Source organism: Camelus bactrianus, chromosome 29 (assembly GCF_048773025.1).
Source record: "Camelus bactrianus isolate YW-2024 breed Bactrian camel chromosome 29, ASM4877302v1, whole genome shotgun sequence".
NCBI classification, from domain to species: domain Eukaryota; kingdom Metazoa; phylum Chordata; class Mammalia; order Artiodactyla; family Camelidae; genus Camelus; species Camelus bactrianus.
The window spans coordinates 2,628,322-2,638,681 of NC_133567.1; positions in this window are offsets into that span (position 1 = coordinate 2,628,322).

Below are 10,360 nucleotides of genomic sequence, written 5' to 3' on the forward strand. Positions count from 1 at the left end.
CCTGAGAGACCAGCGCTCAGGGCAGGCCCACACGTCCCTCTTGCTTTGTGCCAATGTTCCTACGGCTGCAAGCACTGAACGAAACTGTTTTCCTATTTAACTATTTACTACTTTTATGTAATTTCCTCCAAAGAAGCATGGCATATAGCGTCCTCTTCTCTCCGGGTTTATGAAGCGGGTGCGTCCAGGACTCAGCCAAAGGGGGCTGGAGTCACCAGGTCCACCTTGCCCACCTCAAATGCACCTTCCCCTTTGTCCCAGCATGGAGCCCAAGCATTTCGCCTTCCTCCTGTCAGAGGATAAGCACCTGCCCGCGGGGGCACCTGGCTAACACTCTGAGATGGCCTTGGTGCTGTCTTCTGTGAGAGTCTTGATCCCAGTTCTAAGCCTGCCTGGTGTAAACAAGGAAGAGAGGGCGTGGCTGGTGACCCGGGTCTGCGGGCACTTGAGACAGCTGTTCTCTGTGACCAGCAGTCACCTTTTACCAAGATGTATACTGAATGCGCATGTCCCGTGGCCAAAACCATACCCAAGCTAACCTCCCTCCCGACGTCTCTGGGGCAGCTTTTCAGAGCTGTGGGTCTCAGCAAGACCCTGCATACAGCTTAACTCACAGCTCTTAGGTTATGTGTTTTCCTTTCAGTCGGCACTTGTAAGTCCAAGTGAGACCTGAGATCAAGACCCTGTTCATCACGCATCTTTTAGGACCTCATTCCGTCGGGATTCCCGGCCGCCCACTCAGGCCTGTGAAAACACGCGTGTAAATGCAGATTAGGAGTTGCCTTTGGGACCCTAATGAAACTGGGAAGGAATGAGTAGACAGAAAAAGTGTTTCACATCTTGCACACCGAGTTAAAAGAATAAGATGACGTCATTCCATTTTTTACAACCTCAGATTAAAACCTGAACCACAGGGCTCATAAACCTTGCTGAAATAAGATGACGGATGCAACGTCTACTACGATCTGGTTTTGGCAGAGAGCTCAGAAGAGGAAGACCTGGAAGGCAGGCGTCAAGGATGGTCAGGTCCTCAAGGCCGCGCTCGGGCACATCACGAGGAATGTCAGAGGCTGCGGGTGAGCTGAGGGAAGAACGGGGCTTTGCTGTGACCGCTCCCCGCCACCCCAGGGAGCCAGAGGAGGAGGGCTCAGCGACATGGGGACCTGTGGGCTCCTGGGACTCGGGGGTAGGGGTGGGGGTGTGGATAACGGGACTGCTGGGCCCGTTCCTTCAGCAAAAGGACACAGGGACACCGGGGCTGGTGTGACCGTCAGCGCTGCCCCCTCCAGCAAAGTGAGCTGAGATGTGGCCTCACACGCCCAGGCCTCTGCTCCCTTATCTGTGCAACAGAGCACAGAGGCCCCACGTCCAGACCGTCCCGAGGATGTCCCCACGTTCGAGAAAACGTGCCTGACGTGCGGCAGTGCTGTGCGCGTTCGAGTCTCGCTAGTTAGTTCTTGAGGCCCGCGGTGGTTTTTGTCCCTGCGGAAGCATCAGACAGCCGAGTACACGGACCTTCCCGATTCCGACAGCTCATTCAGGGCACGTTTCAGAAATGGTGTTCTTTTTGCGGGGTTGGGGGCGGTAATTAGGTTGGTTGGTTGGTTTGAGTGGAGGGACTGGGTTGAACCCAGGACCCCATGCGTGCTAAGCATGCGCTCCACCACTGAGCTGTACACCCCCCCACCCCCACCCCCGTGCCAGGAAACGGTGTTCGTGATGCGCACTTCAGGTGACTCCAATGCAGGCGGTCTGAGGATCACTCCTGAGGAAACAGCGGTCTCTCCCCTCATTCAACTTCAGTCAGACTCATAACCTGTGAAACACACTGCGATTTAAGTGAATAAATTGCTGGAGGTTTTCCCTCCTTTGTAATTTTAATGCCAGGAGAATAAAGGATTTAGTAACTGTTAAGCTGGATTTTTATGCAAAATGTTCTCTGAGTAGGAGCAGATTCCTTTATTTAACATTTCTGACCTAATCCTTAATTTCACAGAAGAGTCCTTCACTCTTTCGGTTTTGTAAACTATTGAGAAGCAATTGAGTGAAAAAGCAACTGCGGTGTATTCTGAGGAGCGTTTGTCTGGGTCTATGCAGTGAGTCAAATTTTGGACCTTGGGGTTCTGTTCAAGCTTTTGCAGAAAGGCACCATGGAAGACAGTCCAACTATGTTTTAACTGGTTATATCAAAACTAAAAAAATTCATGGTGGATCATGCTGTTAAAACAAACGTTTTTAGCCATAAGTTATATGAAAGTATACAAAAGTGTGTGTGTGTGTGTGTGTGTTGAGTTAATAAATATGGGAGTGTTTTGTGGGCAAATTTACCTGAGACAATTTATAACTTTGTCCTTAAGTATTAGAAAATGGTTCCTATTAGACACTTTAAAAAACAAAACAGTGCCATAAATAAATGTTGCATCTCACAGAAATCACGGTTTTTCCAAAGATGAAAACGGCAGGAAACAGGACTGTTGAATTCTAGGAAGTCGTCGTCTCTGCCGAGGACAATGGTCTTTTAAATTCCCACATTCCTTTTAAGTTGTGCCTTTCCAGATAAGCTGCGGGGACAGTAGGTGGTCATACACAGGGACTGTGGTTCTCTTACGGTCTTGTGAAAGCTCTGACCTTTTCAAAATGCTCGAAGGTGCCATTCCAGCCTAGCACACCCCTTGCGTCTTCGTTAAAAATAAGAAGGAATATACTGATGAAAAAAAATCAACGTTTGCTTCCTTGAAGTATTTTTTTCCTAAAGAAAAGAAATGCCTTTTAGTTAAAAAAAAAAAAATCATCTTTCTGTCTCCCAATATAAAATAACTTCACATTTTCTTTTGTGCTAATAAGTGGAAGCACCCCTCCAGGTTAGAATGATTAATTCATGGAGAGAACAAAGGGCAAGGGGTGTGTACGAAACACAGAGGCCAAAGGGGGACTAGAGAGTCTCACTGCGTGGGAGACCGCAGAGAAGTTGTTACCACCCTTATTTACAATAATCTGAGGAGGGAGAGGAAAAAAACTCAGAAAATGCAGAGGAAGTGATGAGCACAGGTGACAAGGCGATGTGCGATGGAACATCGTCAGGGCCGCGACTGTGTGGACCCGGTCGGTCGAGCTGTGAGCTCTTCTCAAATTAAAATTGCTGTGAAGACCACTCCGCCGCCTGGAAGTGGGATGTTTCCAGCAGGTAACCTGAGTCACTGAAGGTGCCAGAGCTACCATAACAGGTATCTTGATGGCAGCCACAGAAATGGAGTCGGGGTCTAACTGCGCACGGACGGTTGAGTCAGGCCCTAAAGCACCTCCACCTTAATGAACTAAATAAGAATTTATAACCATGTAGAGTTAACTTACTTAGTATATATTAAGAGAGACAATGTGAAGACAACACAGTACACACACACACACACACACGTGCAGGATGGGATATACTTTGTTACTTTATAATAACTAGCTACAATTAATAATACATCTTGTTGGTGAATACTGCCAACTTTCAAAAATCTATTTACTATCTCTGCATGGCTTCCTGCATTTTGCTCTTTACTTCAGGTAGTACGTCTACTTTAGTTCAAAAGGATCCAGATTTTCCCAAGTATTGTTTGTCTGTATCACAAGCATATTTAACAGGAAATAGCACCCACTTTGCTGAGAGAACACGTAACCAAGCCACATTTAGGAAAACGTGAAAACTCTGGCAGCATGGTTGCCAGGGAAGCTATTCTGGGGGAGGGAGAGCTACTTCGTGGGAGGGGAACTGGGTTCCTTGGGCGGTGAAATCCCGTCATTTCAGAAGGTCTTCAGGCTGGGGAGGTGATGGGAAGGAAAGAAAAGCACCCACTGTTTAAAACTGAAATTGAAGGGTCCTTCTGATCCTGGAATTGGTTGATAATAGTTTTTGATATTTACACATAGTTCTTGCTCTGAAGTCCTGTTTGGGGTTTGTGGTGCCTTTTGTGTTTTGTTCCTTGCACATCAGTTGAAAACAGCAAATTTTAAGTTTTTCAAAATTTCTAAAATGCGTTAGAATAAATTAATGTTCCAACTTATTTGACAGCCCCAGCAGATTACCTGACAGTGGGAACAGGGGAGACGTCGTGTCCCCCCGAAAGGTGAGCAGTGTGGCCCCGCCCAGCCCCGAGCAGCCAGCACCTCTGGGTCCCACCGGCTCCAGAGAACCACATGTTCTTATGGGTTTAGTTTTTTTCTACTTAAGTCTCAGCTGTAATTTAAAAATCACGTGCCATTCTGTATTATTCCGTGTCTTGAAGTTGAACAACACTCGTGTCCTGTATCCACCGGGAAGCTCTGTGTCAGCTGCGGGCTGAGACAGTTTCAGAGATGAGCACGGCCACGGGCTCTCTGTTTAAACATCGGCCACCTAGCTGGGCTGCAGGCATGTGGCTGGGCAGAGAGTTAGCAGTAAAAATATTCTAATGGGAGTCAGGTCACAGACACTGGGGTGAGCTGCGGGCCAGCTGACTCCCCAGGAATGGGCCTTTTAATGCCCGCACGCCCCTTGTTTGCTCTGGCTCTGCCCTCAGAGTGAGGCTCCCTCAGCTGTGTGTCAAGGTCCGAGGGAGCAGGGCTGGGATGACCTAACTGACTGTAGACAGCCCGGCTCGGCTGCAGGTTTACCAGCACCTGTCTGTGGTCGTGTTTTCAGATCCCTGCGCGGCACGATTCCCTGTGTGACCTTGAGTAAGTCGTTCTTTTTTCATCTCCACACTCTCCTTCCATTCTGACCTCCTCCGTGGCTCGGCCATGCAGCGAGCTCTCCTGGCTCTTGTTCCCGAGGTTGAACAGGCTATTTCTAGAACTCACTTTGTCAGAGAATCCAGCCTAACCTGCAGTGGGTTCTGTCACGATCGGCAGCAGCTCCAGGAACCATGCTCTCAGGAGGAATTAAATTCAGAATTCACAATCATTAATCAGACACTTTTTTCTGTCCCTTTTTCTCTCCCCAACCTCATACTTTTTCTTACAATCTTAAAATATTATGTAGTATCGTAAATATATTTTGAAACTGAATTTTTTACATTCTTTCATGTAAGGTCACTCAGTACACTCTGTTGATTAGCAAATTAATTTTGCTCCATGTTAATCTGGTACAAGTTATTAAATTTTTATTGCCAATAATTTCCAAAGAGAGTTTTAATTAACAAGCATTTAGTGTTCGGCCTGAGGACACCCCGGGCCGGACTGTAATTCACCCTGTTTAAGTGGCCTCTCAGCGCCCACCAGCACTGTCTGGGAGCGCTGGAAGGGCCACGTTACGTGGTGAGTGAAGGACGGCCGCGGGGACGCAGCGTGTTCAGGCTGAGTTTGCCGAGGTCAGTGCGCTCAGTGGCGCTGGTGCCCGTCAGGGGGTTAACTGGTTACTGCCGCCTCACGCCTGGCGTACACCCGGGACCTGGGGTTTATGCGGCATTTCCAAGCAGCACTCCAGGCTCCCACGGGCGAGTTTTCTCGCTTTCAGGCCCCTGAGGGCCCTTCACTCAACTTCTCTTGCAGTTTAGGGTTAAATGCAGTTGGAAGCTCTGACTCTTCAAGGGCTGCTTTGGAGGGTGAGAAGGGCTTCCCCCCAGGAAGCCAGCTTGGTCAAAGAGCCACAATGCTGGGCACATTCCACGTGCCCTGCCCGGGAGTCGCCCTTGAGCTCCGGTTCCTTTTGGCGAATGATTCAGCGGTGGGAAGCACCGTAGCCCACGCCCCTCCTCATCCCAGACGGTCGCTCCAGCCCCCGAACGCGGCCCGCACAGCGCGAGCAGCAGCCCAGCGTTCCAGCTGCACGCTCCCCGAGCCGGCGGCTACCGCACGACTTCGGAGCTCTTCCCTGCGCGGCCCTGCGCGGCGTGCTCGAGTTCACTTGTCTGTCTGCTTGCTCCTTTGTTCATTTCCTTCACGGGCAGTGACCATCGGACGCGTCTGTCAGACAGAAGACTTTTAGGTCTTTCCACCGGGTTACAGTACTTCCGTACATTGTATTGATCGTATAAAGTACATTCCTTCTGTGTTCCACTTTCCCATTTTAACTGGCTCATTTAAGATGTCAGATCCCCTGGAAGGAACTCAGAAGCGAAGCGTCCACTGCTCTCAGCGCACCCGGAAGGACACTGGTGGCTCGGGTCTGCCTGCCGCGGGCCGCAGGTTCAGGGTGTGATGGGAGAGACAGCCGCCGGGCTCTGCCTCTCGCTGGGCCGCAGGGTGTCTCCCCCACGTTTCCACGCAGATTTCACAAGGCAGGAGGAACCTGGCCTGGCCCTGTCTGACCACCTCCTAGGGGGAGAGGCGTCCCGCAGGAGCCATTAACAGCAAAACCTAAACCAAACCAACCACAGAACAAGGAGGGAGGCGAGCCAGAGACACAGAGGTGACTGATGCCAGCCGTGCCATCGAGGTAATTACTGAGGGGGAAGAAGGCTCCTGCGGTGCCTGAGCTCAGAGCCGTGGACAGCAGAGGACAGCCGTGGGTAGGGTGTCCGTGGGATTCCTGCCTCGAGGCAATGGGCCACGAGTCCCTTGCAATCTGTAGAAATCTCAGAATTTCTAGCTTTTATTCTAATTTAGAAAAGATTGACCCTAAAATAATGACCCAAAATTAAATAGGAAATTGGACTAGAACTTGTTGACTTGGAAATCTGCTTCTGCCCCATGTTTTCCTGAGCTCCAGACGCATGTATCCTACTGTTCACTGGAAGAAAGCAAAGCCTTCGTGTTTCCTTAAACCCACTTTTCCTTCTGTGAGAGATAGAGAGATACATTCTTGCCTTGCTCACCCGCCTGGTTATGAATTTATATATGTATCTTTGGTGCCCAGTATAAACTAAACATTCAATCAGTATTTACTAAACGAAGCTGATCCTGATCCTGAAAGTCCAGGCCACGCCTAATCCTTTTACGTTTAGCATTTCCTAAGGACAAGAAATCAGAAGGCATTCTGAATTTTTTTTTCTTTAAGAAAGTGCTTTTCAAACATTTTTTCCAATATTGTAAGACTCCTAAACCAATTGCAGCACTGTCTGTTGGGGACGCCTTCACCCAGTGAAGAAAACTGTGGGTGGCTGAGGGAGGGAGGGGCAGGGCGCCGGTGCCACTGGAGAACTTCCTGGAAAGGAGGTGGAGGAAAGACCAGGGAGCTGGGACAGTGATTGTGCCACTGCGGACGGGGGCGGGGGGGGGGGGTAGCACCCAGGGAGGGCACCCCGGTGACTCCTGCATGCCTCTGTAGGGCGGGGAAGGCTGTGGCTGGGGGCGGGGTGGGGGCCACAGGGTGCCCTTGGCGGGGACGCCGGGTCAGGCTCCTGATGCTCGGAGGGCACCTCGCCTTCAGTGGGCTCCTGCCGGGTCCCCTCCTTCTCGGCGCCCAGGCTCTGCTGCTGCCCCCACCCCAAGCTGCCCGTCCACTCGCTGGGGCTCCCTGGGGGCCTGCGTAGCACGAGGTGCCCGAACGGGGCTGGAGCTGGGACCCAGAGCGGGCGCCTACTACTTCCTCTGCTCCTCTGCTCTGAAGTGTAAGTCTGTGGTGGCCATTTTGTGATACGTAGCAATACGGAAGCACGACGCTGTGCACCAGGAACTCATCTCGTGCCGTAGGTCATTGCACTTCAGAAACAAATGGACAGACTCAGAAAAAATGACCAGGTCTGTGGTTACCAGAGGTGGAGGTGGGGGAGGAGTTGGATGAAGGTGGCTAAAAGGTACAGACTTCCAGTACGAAGATAAACAAGAACGAGGGGTGTAGCCACAGCAGGGCTGATGTAACTGGCACTGCCTTAGGTTGCAGACGGAAGTGGCTAAGACAGTGTATCCTGAGAGTTCTCACTGCACGGAGAAAATACTTACTTTCTTTTTCTTTTATTTTGTACCTGAGATGTTGCGTGTTCACTAAACTTACTGTGGTCATTTCGTGACGCACGAAAGTCAAATCCTTCCACCGTACACCTTAAACGTGTGCGGCGCTGTATGCCAATTACATCTCAGTAAAACTGGGAGGAAAAAATAAATGAAGTGTAAGTTCTGCCTTGAGTGGCGTAATATTCTGTGTCGATCAGAGTTTTAATTAATGAAGACTGCAACATACAGAATGTAGAACTTTTCAAATACAAACAACAGAGCAAAGATTATATTATATTGTTAATTTTATCGTCCTATCATTAGTTTCCTCTTTCTGGGGTTTGGCACTTAGTTTTCACACAATCCTTGAGACACTAGAATTTTAACAGAAACATTGTAAATGGATTTAATATAGTAACACTTGATAACTCTGCTAGGAAACAAAGACACTTCTAAACCTGGAAGAATGAGCTGTGCAGCGTGGCTGTAAAGCCCCCTCGGGTTAGCTTCCAGCACCAGACGCTGCGGGCGGAGATTTAGCGGTGCTGTGAGTGTGTGTGTAGGTTGTATCTGTGCATATGTGTATACATGTGTGTGAATGTGTGTGTATGTGTGTATACGCGTGTGTGTCTGCATGTGTATATGTGTGTGTGTGTGTGTGTGTGTGTGTGAGTCACCTGGAGAAAGACCAAGTTTATACAGAAAGTCGAGGAAGACTCTGCCTTTCCTCCCACCTGCACTCAGGTGTTGACGCAGGACACGTGCAGAGATGACCCCGGGAGCCTTCGTGGGACTGAGGAGGCCTCTGCAGGGCAGTTGCAGAGGAGGGGGCCCGTGGGGCCAGGGCTCAGGGGTGGAGGGCCTCTGGGCCCTGGGGGAAGTACCCTGACCTGGGGCTGGGCAGGGTGGCCGTCCAGCACAGGGCAGGGCCAGCTCGGAGCCAGGCAGCTGGGGCTCACGTGCCAGCCCGGCCCCAATGGTCGTGGGAGCCTGGCCCTGCTGGGAGATGGTTAAGCTTCATTGTCCTTGTCTGCACCCTGGGACAGTCACACTGACCTCATAGGGCTGTCGGAGGGACACGTGAGGACCGCCTGGACTTGGGGAGGGCAGCACAGAGGGGAGTGAGGCTTTAGCTCAAGGCAAGTTAGGACGTCCTGACAAGAGATGGCAGCTAATCCTGGAAGTGCTAAACCTTGGTTTGGATGGTCTCCTCTTAAGGAGCTTGTACAGAAAATCCAGGACGTTCCACTTCAGACACCCCTCCTCCCCCCTCCTCCCTGTCGCTGGGGTCTCGCCCACACTGAGTTGCCCCCCACTTTCAGACTCGGATGAATGTGGGAGTCACAGCCAGGTGGCCCGAGTGGGGAGTCAGCGCCTGGGGGCGGGAGCCGAGAACAAGGGGGAGACGGGACCCGGGGGAGCTGGGGAGCCCTCCCCACCCCCGCGGCGGCCACTCCAGCAAGCTCGGTGAGACCAGGTGGCTGTGCAATGCCGCCACGTACACACAGCCCAGCCGTCTTTGCCTCCCCGCCCTCTCCCCGCCCTCTCCCCGCCGCACCGTCCTGGCCTTGCTCCTCCTAAACAAACTGAGGAATCTCAGCCTGGCTTCAGGCTCCACTTCCCCGGGGAGCGGGCTGAGACGGGCGCTTCCTTCAAATCTGAGATGTGCTTTCTTTGCAAAGCTAAGCTCTGACTTTCATCTCATCAGACAGGACGTCACACAAAGAGCAGTGTCAGCTGAGTCCTCTGGACTTTGTGTCCCTGTTCCTGGCAGCCAGTCACATTTCCGCGACGCTGGGTGGTTACTGCCTAATCATTTGGGGCCAAGACACCGAAATGACCTCGCTGTTCACACAACTTGTGACATTGCGATGGGGACGCTAATCTCTTGTGGTCCAGGGCACTGATTATTCCTGAAGGACGAGTTTGTGGAGACTTTTGCTAGAAGAGGAAGGGGTTCATGCTGAAGAAAGTCCACAAAGGGGGTTGAGGAGGCGCCCAGGAGGTGGGAGGAGAAGCCAGGAGAAGGCGGGGTCCTGGGCTCTGGGGGAAGAGAGTTCTAGAAGGGGAAAGAAGGGCAGAGCAGATGCCACGGGGAGGGCGTGGAAGATGAAGACACTGGTGTCCACTCACAAGGGACCAGGAAGCCAGCGGCCTTGACCAGTCTGGGTGGTGGGCTCAGGGCTGGAGCCGGGGTGGACCTGCCACCGTGCAGGTGAGCCAAGAGGCCAGGATGCTGTGTGTGGACACAGAAGCTCAGCGGTGCCAGATGGAGGGTCAGGGATGCTTCTACGCTGATGCTGACCAACCCAGGAGTGGGCAGAGATGGTGACTCCACAGACAGAAGACGACAGAAGCAAAGACGGGGAGGGCAGAGACCGTGGCTGGAGAGATGGCCCTTTGGTCTGAGGAAGGCGCTTGTTTTCTGGGGCTGGGGGACAAGGGGCCACAGGCTGGGCGGTTCAAACAGAAGAAGCTCATTTTCTCACGGTCCTGGAGGCTGAAATCGAGATCAGGGTCACAGCGG